Source organism: Ornithodoros turicata, chromosome 6 (assembly GCF_037126465.1).
Source record: "Ornithodoros turicata isolate Travis chromosome 6, ASM3712646v1, whole genome shotgun sequence".
In the NCBI taxonomy this organism is placed as follows: Eukaryota; Metazoa; Arthropoda; class Arachnida; order Ixodida; family Argasidae; genus Ornithodoros; species Ornithodoros turicata.
The window spans coordinates 25,337,080-25,349,886 of record NC_088206.1 but is presented as its reverse complement, the minus strand read 5'-3'; positions in this window follow the sequence as shown (position 1 = coordinate 25,349,886).

Sequence of the window (12,807 nt, the reverse complement as noted above, 5' to 3'; positions counted from 1 at the left end):
TATAGGTCACTCATCCCGTGTGTTCGGGGATTTCTGTCCTTCTAGAAAACAGCACAATGTGCGAATGAGGGCATCACCACCCCCGTTACTTCAGTCTTGGAAGCCAAGAGAGAAATGAGAACACAAATTTGAAAAAAAAAGTGATTTGTGACCCTCTTGCGTCACTTGACAAAGCCTGGTGTCTAAAGGGAACCCTTAAAATGCACCTTTAGCGGCCAACGAGCCGTTGCATCCAATGCGCCGTTACGTCCACCGATGGATGTAACGGCGCGTTGGATGTAACGTCTCGTTGGACGTAGCGTCCCCAGACCGGTTAGAGCCGCGTCCTAGGTTAGTTTCCAGGGTAGGTTAGTTTAGGCTTGTTTTTGACAGTTCACCGTCCACAGTCCATCGCATCTTCCTCATCACAGTATAATTGGATATTCTGAAATCCTAAGCTGTTTGGAGAAGGATCGAAGACCGCTTGGTCGAAAGCCGTTCGATCGAAAGCCGGTTGATCGACGCCGTTTATTCGAAAGACGTTTTTTCGAAGAGGGAGTTCCGGTCTGGGGACGCTACGTCCAACGAGACGTTACATCCATCGGTGGACGTAACGGCGCATTGGATGCAACGGCTCATTGGCTATAACGGCACCGTATGGATGTACCGACACGTTGGATGTAACCGCACGGTGGACTTGGTGATCTTTTGGATGTAAATGCTCGATGGATAAGCGGCTTCAGGATATGTCGGTCGTGAACTAATATGGCATTGATGTAGTTTTAGAATCAGCCACTCCATAACACATATTTCGTGGCATATCCTCGGAATGTTTTTGTTTGTTTATTTTCATGATGTGATGTGATGTGATAAACAAAAAAAATGGGGATGCGAGTTTCGATGACGTCGAACTGGCTACTCCAGTACTCTTACACAAACACATGACGAGATGATGAAAAATAGAGATGATGATTTTTGTTTTCGTGAGAGCCTGTCAAATTACGATGTTTTATGATTTAATATGTTCACAAGTTACAGACAGAGTTGCTGTCGTGAGTGAATAAATTAGGCCAGGTTCTAAATTACGAGGTTGATCCACAAGTTGAAATCCCCAAATCTCAAAACATCCACGAAATAATATAGTATTAGGTAAAAAAGGTAAAAGCGCATTAGGTAAAAAAGCTGCTGGTCGTGTGTGTCATATTCTGCTTGCCGTACGTAGTTGGCCTCGCTGAGGGCGGGCCGCTCGTCACGACCAACGCAACAGCCCGCGTCCTAGGCCGACTTCCAAAGAAACCGTACCGGCCGAACCGAACTGTCCGGAATAGCAAGTCGACGTCCCGTTTGGCTGACCTTTAGCCTGTTTTTTTTTGTCTAATAAATATATCCCCCCTCCCCCATCGCTGTCGTTGGTTGTCGTTGGTTTTCCTTGCTTCGCGAACGTGAATTTGGGTTCCGGAAAATACTGTTGCTCATTGCGTGGGCGGAAATAATTGTGCAGCGGCCGCTTGATCGATTTTTCTTATTGGTTCAAGTGGTGCGTTCATTAAAAACAAAATAAAGAAAATAATAAAGATAAAAATAAAAATAAATCGATCAATAAAAGAAAGAAAGAGAAACAACAAATAAAGCTGCAGTTCTAAGTACCGTTATCCTAAGAAACATTTATCTGTGTGTAATCCGCTTGCTGGCTGTTTCAACAGTACAGACATTACAGGGCAGCCTTGTTGAACGTTACTGGAATGTTTGTGAAGTCGGCCTTGCACTAACGTAAATACGAGACATTCTCGTTAGCCTTATGAGACAGTTGACTGAGTAAGCACAAACCCTAAACGGCAAAATCGAGGAAATTGACGTTTCATGTCAAGCTAATAAACTCATCTCACTTCTCTATAAGCGCACCGAAAAAGAGGAGGTTTATTGGTCTCGGTGGCGGGCCGCGACAATGCTGGCTCGTCTACCCAACGCCCCCCCCCCCCCCCGACAATGCTGACTGACGATAATCCCTTTACGAGCAGCTAAGTAAGCTTTTGTTCTGGTCTCCAAGGCCATGCCCTAAGTCCGCTGTCCATGAAAGAAAAGAGGAGAGAGGGAACACCACAGTGCGCGTGCGCGCCGCATGGTCAGCGGATGAATACGGTCAAAATGTTCCGCCCGGTTTTTCCTGTGCTACGGCTAGAGGGCGACACAGAATGACGCGGTTTACGGGGCTTTGAGACGGTATTTATCCGTACTCACGTTTCATGCTTTTTTCTAAAAACGGAAAGTGGTAGACATATAAATTTGATGTCTATCGATTCCTGAAATATTTCCAGAGAAAGTAAATGGAAAGTTTTTTTCGAAATGTCTATAGAAGTCTAATAAAACCTGTTCAAAGAGGGAGGAGAAAAATTGTGTATTTTTTTTCGCATTCGTGACTTCACCGTAAAATACATACGACATGTATGAGAAATCCTGTAGCGTAAATATCTTCATCTCGTTTTCCTCTTTATGATGAAATCACCCGCGTCAAAATCTGCGCGGTAGTTACCGAGAAAAAGCATAAAGACTGTTCCATAGGAAATACATTGGGACGGAAGCTGGTATGCCCTCTTAAGTATTACACTAAGTTTGTTTCGTGCAAGCGGGCCCAGACCTCCCAGAGTACACTGTAGTGGACAGCGTTTCTTTGTTCTCTGGCTTTCAAGGGGTGAGTTCACTCTTCCTTAAAAGTATGTGCCTGTTTCTGTGTGCCAAATCGCATGTAGTAGAGATGCGTGGCAGAATATCGGAATATCGTTTGCTTTATCTATTTCGGCTTCGTATCACCAATTGAAGCACATTGGAAGTGTGGGTTGACCTGACTGCACTTGCATTCAAAGTAGTGATTAACGTTGTATGTTCGGCAGTACAATGTTTCAGTAAGTGCCTTGGTTCGTCTTGGTGCTAAAACAAATACGGTACCACTAATTAACCATCGAGATTCACGAGTTTTCGATGACTGTTGAAGTCTTGAGTAAACGAAAGTCGACAGTTACGGTTTGCAGGGCGGACACGCCGGAACATAAATGCTGGTTAGTTCATCGTCATGTCAGCCCCAGAGAGTCGAACCGAACCCGAAACCGAACCGAAAGCCGTTATTAACCGTTATTTTTTGGCCGAACCGGAACTGAACCGAACCGAAAGAGTCGACACCATCTTGGAGCTGAACCGGAACTAAACCGGTAAAAAAATACCGGTTTTCGGTTCAAATAACGGTTCACACGAATTAAGTGCGAAACTTTGGATGTTGTGCATGAACACAAAGACTATTTTTCGTATTTTTTCTTCATTTATTAGCTTCGTAGACATCCTCTTGCTTGCCGAAAAAGTCGTGCACTGCAACAATGATTTGGATCTTCTCGAGTCACAAAATAGCAACAGACAGTAGTACGGATTAGGGATCGTGTAATATATAGGAATTAGGGATCAACAGGACATTAGTGACATATGTTATAATAATATACTAATCAGAGTCAGCTATACACAGGGTGTCCACCCTAGCAGCAGAAATGATCACTGGTACATAGCACCGTCAATGGGAAACTGACACTCCCCTATGACGTTTGTGTCAGAAACAGTCGCTGCATTTCAAGAACAGTCCGTTTGTAACACAAATGTGTCAGTTTTTCTTTGACAGCGCTATGTATTCGAGATCATATCTACCGTTATCGCAGGCATCCTGAATATAAATGCGAATACGCATACCAACCGACGTATATGTCGTCGGCTGTGCAACCTTCGGTCTTTCAAATATTCTCTCCTTGGTATTTCTTCTTCTGTTCTCTTCTTCTCTCTCTCTCACTGCAAACTTAATGAAACGGAAAGCCGGTAAGTTCACCTCCTCACCAACCATCATCTTGCGTCGCGTCGTTCTCTCCTGGATTGTTGAAAACAGGGGCGTGCTGAAAAAACGGTGTCATTCGGGACGATGTTTGGTCAGGAGTTGGTGTTACTGTTATTCCGTTTAAAGCATTAAGTTTGCCGCATGCCTAGGGTACTAGAAAGTAAAGCACCGGCCACACTCATGCTGGTCATAATGAAAAGAACATGCCAAGTTGGCGATCTTTGTGGTTTTACAATAAATGAAGCAAAAACGACTATACTGACACAGTATCTAAAAATCGCCAGTGGGTCTAAAATGAGTCAAAATCTCTGTTTGCACTTGCTCTGTCTTTGTTCCACAGACACTTCACTCTAACACTGAGCACGGTGGCAGTCAGTGCTGACACAATAACGTGCCCTTTATACATACAGTCCTCGAGCTCACGATCGCCCCAATCCAACTACATACCATGAAGCGTCGTTGTCTGATTAACGTGTATTCGCGATTCTGACTGGTAACGTATAATTTCAATTACTTCAATGACCTAGGCCGCAGTCTTGGTTGACTGTTATTCCTGGTGACATTCTGCAAACAACCCGGTGGGTGAGTTAACCCACGTGACCTGAGCTACATGCGGGGAAAGTCAACCCAAACCAGTAATTAATGGCTATGCTCCTCATGTAGCCGCTACTAATCTTGTCTTTCATGTCGCACAATCTCTTAAAATCCTGCACGACCACTGACGCCTTCCTGCATACTTCAAGCACTGTAACACACACATGGAAGCTTGTTTTAACCTGCCTGTTGTGCTTCATGCGCACCCGTCGCCCCTGAACCGGTTCGGGAACTGAACCGTTTGGAAAGAACCGGTTTGAACCATTATAATTGCCTTCTGGAGCTGAACCAGAACCGAACCCTTATTCCCGAAACATTTCGCTAAACATTTCGGTTCGACTCTCTGCAATGAAGTGTTCGTCGGCGAGTATATGTCATGCCCTTTGCGCAATCTTGGGGCGAAAGGCGCACGCGGGATTGGCGGGAAAACGGGGCGTGCGGCAGGAAAATCTGCCGGAATGGGGGGTAGAGGTATGTCTCGGGGGGGGCACGCCCCCCTGCTACTGATTACCAGTACAAAGGGTTGTCAAATGTAGACCTCAAACGTCCGCGTAACCTCGAAACCGATTACCTCCCCCCAATGAACATGACAGTCGCCCGCAGGTGGGTCCATAGTGATGTTTTCCACTCAAAGATGGCGGACGCAAGGGCTGGGCATGCGCATACGCGTTGTCCGAAATGGTCCATAGACCATTTCCATATTCGCGTCGCCCCTGGCGGCGGAATGTGGAACGTTGTGTCTTTCCCCCCAATAAACATGGTGACGCTTTTCGGACTGGCACGTTGCGTGGGAAAGTAGCAAGAGAAGATTGGAAGAAGAATGCGGAAAGAGTGAAAGCGCATTGTACTCATTACCAGTACGAAGGGTTGCAAGTGTAGATTTCAAACGTCCGGGTAACCTTGAAACCGATTATCTGCCCCCAATGAACATGACAGACGCCCGCAGGCGGGTCCATAGTGATGTTTTCCACTCAACGATGGCGGACGCAAGGGCTGGGCATGAGCATACGCGTTGTCGGAAATGGTCCATGGACCATTTCCATATTCGCGTCACCCCTGGCGGTGGAATGTGGAACGTTGTGTCGTTCCCCTAATAAACATGGTGACGCTTTTCGGACTGGCACGTTGCGTGGGAAAGTAGCAAGAGAAGATTGGAAGAAGAATGCGGAAAGAGTGAAAGCGCATTGTACTCATTACCAGTACAAAGGGTTGTCAAATATAGACCTCAAACGTCCCCGTAACCTTGAAACCGATTATCTCCCCCCAATGAACATGACAGACGTCCGCAGGTGGGTCCATAGTGATGTTTTCCACTCAAAGACTCAATGTCAATTTGTCTCACTGGGATTCAGTTGACGCTCTATATGCCCACTATGGCGTTGTGCCGATTTTTAACCTCTACGACTACCGACTTTTAGTAATATATCGTAACGCCATAAGAGGAAATCATGACGCTACCCAGCGAACCAGATACATCCAACAAATGTCCGTAAGATATCTCACCCGGGATGTTTGGATATGTCTTTGGAGTTTGCCACAGATCCGTTTTACATCCATGCGATATCCCAGCGACTAGCATTTCTGCCATGTTTGTAGATCCACTGAAAGTCCCTGCGACGTCTGTCACGGATATTTGGATATATACGGGAGGTTACGAATATCGTACATATTTTGCTGTCAACAATTTTGTGCATCAGATATTTAGTGTTTACCAGCGGCATGGCCGAGTGGGCTAAGACGTCCGCTCATTGGTGGTAACCAAGGTCGTGTTGTAGACTGGGAGGTGATGGGTTCGAATCCTACCGCCGGCTGTGCTCTCTGAGGTTTTCCCTGGGATTTCCGAAGACTTTCCAGACGAATGTCGGCACAGTTCCCCCTGAAGTCGGCCCAGGACGCACACTAATCCCCCTGTCCCACACTCCTTCCTGCTGTCATCTCTCCGTCTGTCCACATCTGTACGCCGCTCATAGCCACAGCTGCTTCGCGGCGCTAACACGCAATAAAAAAAAAATTAGTGTTTGTAGACTGCTTAGAGACCACTGCAACTGTGTACCAGCAAATAATATTTATTGTGTGTTTTAACCCATTTGATGCTATTGTTCCCATTTATGGAACAAAACATTGCCTTAGCCTAGCAGGGTTCATCACAGTACAGCAACACTGTGGGACCTGCCAGCATAAATGCCGAACCCTGCCCGCCTTACTTGGATCACTTGAGAAAACCCGCAGTAACCTCTATTTGCGAGCGGGATGGAACATATACTGGAATACATATCGTTACACACACGTTCGTTAGGGGTAGCATGGCGCAAACCATTTGTAACGGTGATGAGGATGTATCTTCGCAGTTCCTGTGTTTCTGCATCAACTCACAGTAAGGCGGCAACCGCATGGAGCACTTTTGCCAACTGAATGGCAGCAGAACTTGAAAGGAACAGTGACCTACTAAGCGAACAATAGACGACGGACCGATGAGCCGGTTTCTGCCAAGGATAGATATTTAGTCTGAGGAGAGGAAGTGACACCACCCGACGGAACCGTGTTCGCCAATGAAAACACGCTTCACAGGAAATGCGACAAGCACGTGACAAAGTCACCTGTAATCATGCCTGTGACCGCTTTTTTTTTTTTTCGGGCTTTGCCGTCTTCGCCCTGCCTCCTAGAAAGACACGCGCGGACTTCGACGTGGATATCGCAGGTTTCAAAGAGGCCACCCCTTTGGAACGTTAAACTTGTTCAGTATAAGGACATCAACTTAAAATATATCCTTTGGCAGCAGGTGGCAAGGTGTGTGCAAGGCGAAGGTGACTAAATGAAACATCAAAATGTTATTTGCGGCACATGCCAAATCGGAAATATGTGAGGAGATAACGGTAACAAAAATGCAGTCTGATATTTATTTAGTGAACATTGCTAGAAACACTCATAAGCCAACATTCTCTTCGTATCCCAAAATTTCTTGTGAACACCTGATTTCTAGATGTTATTAGCACCGTACTTTTTCAAGAACCGCTATAATATCATTTATGTTACTAAACAATGCGTACAGCAGTTTACTACAATAAGCATTGCTACATCGCGTGCAACAAGCGGTGGTAAACGCTAGGCCGACGCATCACCATGACAACCTCAACGTGGACATTCTGCTCCATGCGGTTGCAAGCTTCCATACCGTTCCGTTCACGCTGAGTTGGCGCTCCGTTGGCCCGATTCAGTTGGCAAAAGTTGCTCCATGCGGTTGCCGCCTATACCCAACAACATTTCCGACATCCCTTCCTATCAACTACTGTGTTTTTAATTCAGGTTACCGTCTCTATAAAAACAAACAAATCTTTCCTGGATATCCCACAGATATCCCTAGGATCTGCAGGCTGCCTGTCATGGGACATTCAAACATCCAAAGCGCGATATCCTTCCAACGTACCAGGGACATCTGTTGTTTCCTGAAGTAAGCCCAACACGCATTGAAGTTCTGCGATATCCCATAGATATCCTACGGATGTCGAGATATTCAGGATGTTCGCGACCTTGTAGGGATGTTCCAGGGATATTAATGGTTTGCTGGGAGTCAGCGTTATTTACAACCCAGTAAACCATAAATGTCCTTTAGACGTCCAGAGTATGCATAGGCCTGGATATTTGGTATGTCTAGTAGATAGCCAGATATATCGAAACTGCGTTGAAAGGACGTATTATAGATCATCGAATGCTTGACCAAATCATGTTGCTGGTATGTTGTATAGATGTCCAGGCTGGATTTTGTACCATCTAAAGGGTGTACCTCTGAGCCAAAGGAATCTCCATCGGATGTCCGATGTACCTTTTCGTGTGTCATGCACTTCTGGTGATTTTTTGCTTATAAGCAGCACCAAACAGTGGGAATGAGATCAAAACAGCATGCATTTTATTTAATGCACCGCGGAACAGAGAACAGCGACATAACACATAAATGTGAAAATCCAAGAAGAGAGAACACGGGTGGGTTGCTCATCGGCATATGTTATGGTGTAGGTGGAAAAACTGGCAGACGAACGATGAAAGAGCTAATGAGCAGCTTATTAGTCAGTCTTTGCCTGATGCTTCAAGGAGGAACTGAAAGATAGCTGAAACAAATTTTGTTGGCTTCATTCGGTTCTAATTAAGATTATATCGAGGTGGATTTGCACAAAAGCTGGGCGAAACCAAGTATCTTTGCACATCATTGAAATGCGTAGTATATGACATTGTACCTTTTATTAATGAATGCACCTGGCTAAGTATATTTAATGCATAGATAGTATATTTATTGTTGCAGATGTAGAAATGTTGGCAATTTAGCATGCCCTTAGAAGGCATTACCAGTCTATATAAAGATGACAACAATGTGAGAACACTCTGTCATAAACTTCCCGTTGTACAATTCGAATATGGTTTGGACTGCATAGAAATTGAACATGTTAGTAAGTACATATCTGGTACCATTCGTTCTATCAGACACTTGCAGATGTGTAGTACATGACTTTTTACTTGCTTAATATATTAAGTGCATTAAAATATTTGGCACGGAACACTGTCACGCAGGTACACCTTCCTATTGCAGTCTACTTCTTCGTTTGAGCACTGAATTTCCCGCGTGGTGGGTGCAAGCGTGTATGCTTAGTGACTTGACTACGCTTATGCAAAGCCAATGAATACATAAAGATATTCAATATGCCCAGCTTTAGGTTTGTGGATTTACCATATGGTTTGAAGCATCCGCGTTTTTATTCCCGTGCGGCTCTAAATACTTCAGCCGACGGTTATCTGCCGTGGAAGGAGACAAAATTGCAAGAGTACGAAACCGAAACCACTGGGAAGTAATGTGGAGGATATCGTACAGATACAACACGCAAAAGAAATCGAGATAGATATGTAAAGGGCCAGAAGAATCTATGAAACTACGAATCCGTTTACATACATACATCCATTTACATACATACATCCGTTTACATACATACATCGGTTTACATAAGTGCCCGTGGCCAAGAATTACAGTTATGGCTTCAGTTTGAAGACTCCAAATTTTGTCACATATATTAGACGTTGATAGCACTTAATAATGGATGTACATTTGATATCTACAACTTTAGTATACTGCACGTTCTATGGACCTCCACCTGTTCTAACGTACTCAGTGTACGTATGATGGATATCGACTGGACATTACTTTTGGACTTAGATATTTGGATTTTTCTGGTACGTCGAAAAGATGTTTGTGGTTTACTGGGAAGGTGCCCCGCTTTTTCATTTCTGTCCCAAGCGGGGCACCCAGTGATGCAATTCTTAACATTTTCCTATCTTTATAGGTAACCACAACAGCTCTTTCACGGCGGCATGTCCCGCAGGATCCCAACCAATTTTTTTTGCATGAGCAGATCAACAATGCCAAGGTAGGTAAATTTGTGATAGGATTCCAAATGTGCCCCTGCTTGCAGGGGCTCCATTTCGCATGCCACTGAAGTGTAGTACCACGTGAGGCTTCCGAACTGGGCATGTTTACCTCCTGCGCTGTTTCAGAGCAATCAGTATAAGCTAAATAATGCAATCTATTTATTTTCTGTGTGTATATGCATACTATGTGGACACTGTAAGTACGTACATGTTTTCGCCCCAAGCTGTACCTAAGCGGTATATAAGTAGCACTTTTTTCTTCTTCTTTGTTTTTTAACTGTATTCTCAATAACAAAACATTTTGTATATCGCCTTAAAAAAGTATATGAAGTATATGATCTAAGTATTTAATGACGTCTCGGTTTTGTTTGTTGTCAGGTTACCTCACGAAGATTCCGGTGCCTCAAGCGTCGCTAGCTTAATGAAAGGGAAATGAGAGAGACAACTATGTCGTGGCTGCACCATGCATAGCAAACTCAGGAACGTCACAAACGAGGAGCAGCAGATGGTAGCAACAAAGAGGACATTTAAACTGTGTGTACTCAGATACATAGCTTTTATTTCGGTTACTTAGTTGTTAGTTCAAAACTGCACCTCTCGCCAGGGTCACTTATGAGACAAGCATATGTTGCCTGCGCGTTAGAAAAATTTATTAAAATTGTCTTTGTAGTAACCTGTGTATTTTTATAGGAATAAGCTATATCAGACATCAGCTCTGGATTTATGGTGTAAAAATCTGATACTAACACGGCAAATTTCTTTGAAAATGTAATTTCTCAGCATGAGAAAATTATTAAATTGCTTGTAATTTGTGGCAAAAGTTATAGCGAAATGTGCTGTAGAGGTGGGAGCTATTGTTCCTATCTTTTTTTAGTGTGGAAGCTGACAGGACTTGTGCGTGCAAAAATTATCTACGGATCTTTGTGGCGATCTCAGAAACGGCATTTTATTAATTTGCTTGTATCTGTATGTCGATATATGCATAGTTTGCTACAAGTACTCTTATTTGGACATACCAGTGCCACGCCTTATCTTTTGTCTTCAACTTTTGAATTCAATTCGGCTTGCCTTTTAATATAACCTGTGTCCCGTCTCTGTCTAGTCATTCACTGTGCCGTAATGAGGCTGACTGGGGAACAAATCACTCTCCGTGATGAGCCAAATTGTTCTCTTTACGCAGATGTCATATCATGCTTACGGTGATGCACATGCCATCTTTGTCTGTGCAATGTTCCAAGTAACTGTGATTTGTAGGATTTTGGATTGCGATAGGAACTGTGCAGTGTGATATTTTGTTCCTTTGAAGCTCAGATATATTTGAAACCCATAAACTGAAAGTTTTTGCCAGTATAAAAGCGAATGTGGTTTCCTTATAGCGTACACACTAACAGTATGGAGGACGCAAATACGCGCACCGGATACCGATGACCGCCGACCCTACAGAACAATCACCAGATGAGGCTAGCATCTCTGCAGAGCAAATACGCTATGCTGTGAAGCCTCCTACCAGCGTGGGCGTGAGGTACCGGTGAAGTCCCTAAGAAATATTTTAGAGATCCGGAGGGACGTCTATGGGACCGTCACTGTTACGTACTTCGGAGTTTCATTCAGATCTCCCAGGGACATGTATGGAACCAACCGCGGTCATCTCTGGGATGTCTACAACATCCGCATGGAGGCATACCAGGGACGTCCCTGGTACGCATCTGTGTTGTCTGGGACTGATGGGGATAGTAGTTCATCCGGTCGGCCACCGGAGATGAAATGCTGTGAAGAGCACATCTCCGCATTCATGGCAACAGCTCTGATGTCATACGAGTTCAAGCAGGTTAGAAGACGTCAGGAACACATAGAATGAGTGCAGGCATTGACGGTGCTGCACAGGACCCAAGATTGCTGCAAGGCTGAGCGGTTTGTTATTGATACGGGTCAGTTGGGACCGGAGCATTGCTCTCTCCGAACTGTACAGAGGGCAGTCGATGAGGACGTGTTGAATGCTTGCCACTATGCTGCAGTTGGAACACGAGCTGGTTGAAGCATAACCTAGTCTGTGTCTGAACTGCGAGTTGAAGGCCACATTGAGGCGAAGTCGATGCAGAAGGGAGGTGAGATAGCGGGGCAAACGGCCTTGGAGTGAAAACGACAAAGTTGGATCGACGGCGTGCAACAAGGACCTGTCTGTATAATGTCCCGGCGATATTGTTGGGACGCCATTGGTATAGGATCATCGCCGACAAGAATGCCCTCCTGTCATCACGGGTCAACATATTCGGTATCGTCGCCTGGCATAGTCTGGCAATAGCAGCCACCCTGTCAGCCTCTTCATTTCCGCTTAGTCCACAGTGACCTGGGATCCACTGGAAAGTGATGAAGTGACCTACGTCGCAAAGACGCTGAGCATCGCTAAGGATGTCCGTGACAATTGGAGTCAATGTACCTCGTGCAGCTATGCTCTCTATGCACTGCAGGGCTGCCCTGGAGTCAGTGTATACAACCCACATTCGCGGAGCTTCGTGCAGAGCATACCGCAGGAACGACAAGATGCCGTAAAGCTCTGCAGACGTAGAGGAAGTGCAATGTGCCAGGCGATACCCGTGAGACACCCGGACTGATGGAATAACGAAGGCGGCCGATGAACTTACAGGTGTAGAGGACCCGTCGGTGTAGACGGCAGTGTGCTCAGCGTAGATGCTTAACATCATGTCCAATGACATCTGGCGAAGGAGTGACGGTGGCATTTTATTTTGTTTAACGTTGAGTCCCGGAATGCCGGGGGAGATAGAGGGCAGTGGCAGAGACCACGAGGGAGACGAAGACACTGTTGCTTCCGCAATGATGCTGACACTGAGGCTTTGCTTCCGCAATGATTTTTTAGAGGTTGCTCTGCTTGCGCCAATAAAGTTTTGCTACCAATGGGTGACGGCGGTGATGAGCGATAAGGTGTAAATAGTGACGTACAG